This window comes from Pseudophryne corroboree, chromosome 12 (genome assembly GCF_028390025.1).
Source record: "Pseudophryne corroboree isolate aPseCor3 chromosome 12, aPseCor3.hap2, whole genome shotgun sequence".
Lineage (NCBI taxonomy): Eukaryota > Metazoa > Chordata > Amphibia > Anura > Myobatrachidae > Pseudophryne > Pseudophryne corroboree.
Window position 1 is genome coordinate 103711052 of NC_086455.1, and position 7151 is coordinate 103718202.

Below are 7151 nucleotides of genomic sequence, written 5' to 3' on the forward strand. Positions count from 1 at the left end.
CTTAGGCTGTTCTTTCGTGGCTGACGTGGGTTTGGTTTGGACAGTGGAGCGGGTTCGGCTTGATCTTCGAACTGGTGATGAAATTGGGGTCTGTGTAGGTGTGTTGGTCCCTGAGCTGGAACCTTGTTGGTGTTGTGCCAACAAATTAATATTTTGACTGAGGTTAGCCAGGGGTGCGGTAAGTTGTGTTGTGGCTGTTGTGTTGTTGTCTATGATGCGGGACATGGTTTCTGATATAATTTGATTATTTTGAATTAACTGAATGAGGGCTTGTTGATGGCGATGTTGCTCATACATTATGCGCTGAAAGGTAACAATAAGTTGGCTGCAATCTGCACTCATCTGGTCCATACTGTTTGCGACTCTGCATAGCTGGACATCGAGCCTGCTTGTGTTTCTACACAGTCTCGGTAGATGATGGGGCAGACTGGCTAGGTATTGGGTGTGTGTGCATAGGCAATCAATATTATGTGCCTGTTGTTGGTTCCATGTTACCCAAAATGATGAGTCAGGATGTTGCGGGGGGGGGGGTTGTTTGTCTCAATTGTGGGTGTGGTGACATTTGGGGTGGTGGAGTACTTTCCTGAGGCGTGGTAGGTTGATTAACGTCTATTGCTTGCAGATGGAGGGTGTATGTTTCCTGATGTTCAGATTCCTGCCGGGCTTCCGGGGGCATGATGTCTGGTTCTGTATGGGGTCTAAGGGGACAACATTTGAGAATCTTTTTAAATTATGTTGGTTTGATTATTTAGTTTTATTATTTACTTTCTAGACTTGTTTGACAAACATTTTTCAAAAGAAAATTAGGATGTTCACCAAGACTCGTATAAACAATCAAAAAGGCCAATTATGTAGGTTTCTATGAAGAAAAAATTTACATCAAAACAAAAGTGGACACATGTTTGACAAAGACCACACTTACGAAACAAACACACAGAGGTACAAAGTTTACCCCATGAAAAAAAGTGATTTGTCATCCGCCATATCGTACTTGCATTAAAAATAGAGATGAGCGGGTTCGGTTCCTCGGAATCCGAACCCCCCCGAACTTCAGCCTTTTTACACGGGTCCGAGGCAGACTCGGATCCTCCCGCCTTGCTCGGTTAACCCGAGCGCGCCCGAACGTCATCATCCTGCTGTCGGATTCTCATGAGGCTCGAATTCTATCGCGAGACTCGGATTCTATATAAGGAGCCGCGCGTCGCCGCCATTTTCACACGTGCATTGAGATTGATAGGGAGAGGACGTGGCTGGCGTCCTCTCCGTTTATAGTTACTGTTAGTAGTTAGTTGATCTGATTGCTGCTTAGCTTATTGTGGGGAGGATTGGGGAGAGCTGTTAGGAGGAGTACAGTCAGTGCAGAGTTTTGCTAGTTTTTTTTAATCCGTTCTCTGCCTGAAAAAAACGCTCCATACCATATCTGTGCTCAGCCTCAGTGTGCTGCATGATATATCTATGTATATCTGACTGTGCTGAGTGCTCACTGCTCACACAGCTGAATTGTGGGGGAGACTGGGGTGCAGTTATAGCAGGAGTACAGTGCACACTTTTGCTGCCAGTGTGACTGACCAGTGACCACCAGTATATTGTCTGCCTGAAAAAGTTAAACACTCCTGTGGTGTTTTTTTTTTATTCTATAAACGCATTCTGCTGACAGTGTCCAGCAGGTCCGTCATTCATTATATTATATAAATATTTACCTGCAGTAGTGTTATATTTTTTTTGTTCATCTCTATCATCTTTATCATCTCTATATTAGCAGACGCAGTACGGTAGTCCACGGCTGTGGCTACCTATGTGTCGTCAGTGCTCGTCCATAATTGTATACCTACCTGTGGTGGGTTTTTTTTTCTATCTTCTTCATACTAGTAGTTTAGGAGTCTGCTGACAGTGTCCAGCAGGTCCGTCATTATATTATATATACCTGCAGTAGTGATATATATATATATATTTTATATCATTATCATCTCTATACTAGCAGACGCAGTACGGTAGTCCACGGCTGTAGCTACCTCTGTGTCGTCAGTCACTCGTCATCCATAAGTATACTAGTATCCATCCATCTCCATTGTTTACCTGAGGTGCCTTTTAGTTGTGCCTATTAAAATATGGAGAACAAAAATGTTGAGGTTCCAAAAATAGGGAAAGATCAAGATCCACATGTAAAATCCAAAACACAAAATATCAGTAAAAAAAGGACTCAAAAATCTAAAATAAAATCGTTGGAGGAGAAGCGTAAACTTGCCAATATGCCATTTACCACACGGAGTGGCAAGGACCGGCTGAGGCCCTGGCCTATGTTCATGGCTAGTGGTTCAGCTTCACATGAGGATGGAAGCACTCAGCCTCTCGCTAGAAAAATGAAAAGACTTAAGCTGGCAAAAGCACAGCAAAGAACTGTGCGTTCTTCGAAATCACAAATCCACAAGGAGAGTCCAATTGTGTCGGTTGCGATGCCTGACCTTCCCAACACTGGACGTGAAGAGCATGCGCCTTCCACCATTTGCACGCCCCCTGCAAGTGCTGGAAGGAGCACCCGCAGTCCAGTTCCTGATAGTCAGATTGAAGATGTCAGTGTTGAAGTACACCAGGATGAGGAGGATATGGGTGTTGCTGGCGCTGGGGAGGAAATTGACAAGGAGGATTCTGATGGTGAGGTGGTTTGTTTAAGTCAGGCACCCGGGGAGACACCTGTTGTCCGTGGGAGGAATATGGCCATTGACATGCCTGGTGAAAATACCAAAAAAATCAGCTCTTCGGTGTGGAAGTATTTCAACAGAAATGCGGACAACATTTGTCAAGCCGTGTGTTGCCTTTGTCAAGCTGTAATAAGTAGGGGTAAGGATGTTAACCACCTCGGAACATCCTCCCTTATACGTCACCTGCAGCGCATTCATCATAAGTCAGTGACAAGTTCAAAAACTTTGGGCGACAGCGGAAGCAGTCCACTGACCAGTAAATCCCTTCCTCTTGTAACCAAGCTCACGCAAACCACCCCACCAACTCCCTCAGTGTCTATTTCCTCCTTCACCAGGAATGCCAATAGTCCTGCAGGCCATGTCACTGGCAATTCTGACGAGTCCTCTCCTGCCTGGAATTCCTCCGATGCATCCTTGCGTGTAACGCCTACTGCTGCTGGCGCTGCTGTTGTTGCTGCTGGGAGTCGATGGTCATCCCAGAGGGGAAGTCGTAAGCCCACTTTTACTACTTCCACCAAGCAATTGACTGTCCAACAGTCCTTTGCGAGGAAGATGAAATATCACAGCAGTCATCCTGCTGCAAAGCGGATAACTGAGGCCTTGGCATCCTGGGTGGTGAGAAACGTGGTTCCGGTATCCATCATTACTGCAGAGCCAACTGTAGACTAGTTTGAGGTACTGTGTCCCCGGTACCAAATACCATCTAGGTTCCATTTCTCTAGGCAGGCGATACCGAAAATGTACACAGACCTCAGAAAAAGACTCACCAGTGTCCTAAAAAATGCAGTTGTACCCAATGTCCACTTAATCACGGACATGTGGACAAGTGGAGCAGGGCAGACTCAGGACTATATGACTGTGACAGCCCACTGGGTAGATGTATTGACTCCCGCCGCAAGAACAGCAGCGGCGGCACCAGTAGCAGCATCTCGCAAACGCCAACTCTTTCCTAGGCAGGCTACGCTTTGTATCACCGCTTTCCAGAATACGCACACAGCTAAAAACCTCTTACGGCAACTGAGGAAGATCATCGCAGAATGGCTTACCCAAATTGGACTCTCCTGTGGATTTGTGGCATCGGACAACGCCAGCAATATTGTGTGTGCATTAAATATGGGCAAATTCCAGCACGTCCCATGTTTTGCACATACCTTGAATTTGGTGGTGCAGAATTATTTAAAAGACGAGAGGGGCGTGCAAGAGATGCTGTCGGTGGCCAGAAGAATTGCGGGACACTTTCGGCGTACAGGCACCACGTACAGAAGACTGGAGCAACGCCAAAAACGCCTGAACCTGCCCTGCCATCATCTGAAGCAAGAAGTGGTAACGAGGTGGAATTCAACCCTCTATATGCTTCAGAGGTTGGAGGAGCAGCAAAAGGCCATTCAAGCCTATACAACTGACCACGATATAGGAGGTGGAATGCACCTGTCTCAAGCGCAGTGGAGAATGATTTCAACGTTGTGCAAGGTTCTGCAACCTTTTGAACTTGCCACACGTGAAGTCAGTTCAGACACTGCCAGCCTGAGTCAGGTCATTCCCCTCATCAGGCTTTTGCAGAAGAAGCTGGAGACATTGAAGGAGGAGCTAACACTGAGCGATTCCGCTAGGCATGTGGGACTTGTGGATGGAGCCCTTAATTCGCTTAACAAGGATTCACGGGTGGTCAATCTGTTGAAATCAGAGCACTACATTTTGGCCACCGTGCTCGATCCTAGATTTAAAACCTACGTTGTATCTCTCTTTCCGGCAGAGACAAGTCTGCAGGGGTTCAAAGAACTGCTGGTGAGAAAATTGTCAAGTCAAGCGGAACGCGACCTGTCAACATCTCCTCCTTCACATTCTCCCGCAACTGGGGGTGCGAGGAAAAGGCTCAGAATTCCGAGCCCACCCGCTGGCGGTGATGCAGGGCAGTCTGGAGCGACTGCTGATGCTGACATCTGGTCCGGACTGAAGGACCTGACAACGATTACGGACATGTCGTCTACTGTCACTGCATATGATTCTCTCCCCATTGAAAGAATGGTGGAGGATTATATGAGTGACCGCATCCAAGTAGGCACGTCAGACAGTCCGTACGTATACTGGCAGGAAAAAGAGGCAATTTGGAGGCCCTTGCACAAACTGGCTTTATTCTACCTAAGTTGCCCTCCCACAAGTGTGTACTCCGAAAGAGTGTTTAGTGCCGCCGCTCACCTTGTCAGCAATCGGCTTACGAGGTTACTTCCAGAAAATGTGGAGAAGATGATGTTCATTAAAATGAATTATAATCAATTCCTCCGTGGAGACATTCACCAGCAGCAATTGCCTCCACAAAGTACACAGGGAGCTGTGATGGTGGATTCCAGTGGGGACGAATTGATAATCTGTGAGGAGGGGGATGTACACGGTGATGAATCGGAGGATGATGATGAGGTGGACATCTTGCCTCTGTAGAGCCAGTTTGTGCAAGGAGAGATTAATTGCTTCTTTTTTGGTGGGGGTCCAAACCAACCCGTCATTTCAGTCACAGTCGTGTGGCAGACCCTGTCACTGAAATGATGGGTTGGTTAAAGTGTGCATGTCCTGTTTATACAACATAAGGGTGGGTGGGAGGGCCCAAGGACAATTCCATCTTGCACCTCTTTTCTTTCATTTTTCTTTGCGTCATGTGCTGTTTGGGGAGTGTTTTTTGGAAGGGCCATCCTGCGTGACACTGCAGTGCCACTCCTAGATGGGCCAGGTGTTTGTGTCGGCCACTAGGGTCGCTTAGCTTACTCACACAGCTACCTCATTGCGCCTCTTTTTTCTTTGCGTCATGTGCTGTTTGGGGAGTGTTTTTTGGAAGGGCCATCCTGCGTGACACTGCAGTGCCACTCCTAGATGGGCCAGGTGTTTGTGTCGGCCACTAGGGTCGCTGAGCTTAGTCACACAGCTACCTCTTTGCGCCTCTTTTTTTTCTTTGCGTCATGTGCTGTTTGGGGAGTGTTTTTTGGAAGGGCCATCCTGCGTGACACTGCAGTGCCACTCCTAGATGGGCCAGGTGTTTGTGTCGGCCACTTTGGTCGCTGAGCTTAGTCATCCAGCGACCTCGTGCAAATTTTAGGACTAAAAATAATATTGTGAGGTGTGAGGTGTTCAGAATAGACTGAAAATTAGTGGAAATTATGGTTATTGAGGTTAATAATACTTTGGGATCAAAATGACCCCCAAATTCTATGATTTAAGCTGTTTTTTAGGGTTTTTTGAAAAAAACACCCGAATCCAAAACACACCCGAATCCGACAAAAAAAATTCGGTGAGGTTTTGCCAAAACGCGTTCGAACCCAAAACACGGCCACGGAACCGAACCCAAAACCAAAACACAAAACCCGAAAAATTTCCGGTGCACATCTCTAATTAAAATATCAAACAGTAAATGACAATATGAATTCTATCACCATTGTGAAAGGGTGTGAATCTACCTGAAGCACAATTTCTTCCTATTCAAATAAATAATGACAACAGAATACTACTGCAAGGCGCAAGAGAAGACTAAATTTGCGCAACTTTTATAGTGGAGATTGGGTCATTTTTATTTTGAAAGCCATGTGCTTTCTACTGTGGATAAGTACTAGGATTTTTTTTTATTTTTTTTTGCTGATGTGTATTTTGTGTGCAAAAACAGTGTGTAAGTATGTTATTTGTAATTTTTGTTTTGTGTTTACTCACCAGACAGCTGAGGGGAATGTGGTTCCGGTGATTGAGTACTCTCCAAAATGTGTTCTGGTGGCTGAGGCAACACAGTTGAAATACGACGTGGGGGTGGGCTTAATGCTGGTGTTGGTGCGACATCAGGACGACGTCTCTTGGTAGGCCTGCTCGTGTGGCTGCCAGACCCCTGTGAAGGATGTCTTTGTGGACTGTGATGCGATGTTGAAGTTCCTATGGATTAATGCAAACATTAGATTGTTTGTAAATTTTGTGTTGGGCACATTAACTGGTGTCAATTTTGCGTTACCTGTATCGCCAGCATCCACAGCTCTTGACAGTGTTGCTTGTGTTCTGGAAGTGGTGGCTTGCTTTCGTACTGCAAAAATGATAAGTTGGTGTTTATGACCTTTAATAACAGTGTGTACTTTTGTAAGCAGCAACATTTAGTGATGTGTCCATATGATTACCATTATGAGTACTCTTTCTACCAATAAATTATGTAAAAATGGGTTGCTTCATTGTTTGTGAAAAGGCTAATGAGGTTCCATTTCCAAAGACAAAAACATAGCCAAGTAGTGTAATTTTCCATGGCCAACAGCTGAATATACGGGTGGTCTTCTGTATGCCGACTGACGGGATCCCGGCGCACAGTATATCGGTGCCGGGATCCCGACAGCCGGCATACCGACACTTATTCTCCCTCGTGGGGGTCCATGACCCCCCTGGAGGGAGAATAAAATAGTGTGGCGCGCCACCATGCCCATAGCGTGGCGAGCGCAG

At 46.2% G+C, this 7151-nt stretch overlaps 1 long non-coding RNA gene across 1 annotated transcript; it reads right to left on the reverse strand.

Moving 5' to 3' along the window:
- Positions 1-604: 604 nt before the first annotated feature.
- LOC134980846 (uncharacterized) lies at positions 605-6757 on the reverse strand. The gene is made up of 3 exons (XR_010190477.1): positions 6679-6757; positions 6390-6602; positions 605-687 (listed from the first exon to the last, which is right to left on the reverse strand). It is a non-coding gene; the product is annotated as an uncharacterized LOC134980846 (long non-coding RNA).
- Between the last annotated feature and the right edge of the window lie 394 nt (positions 6758-7151).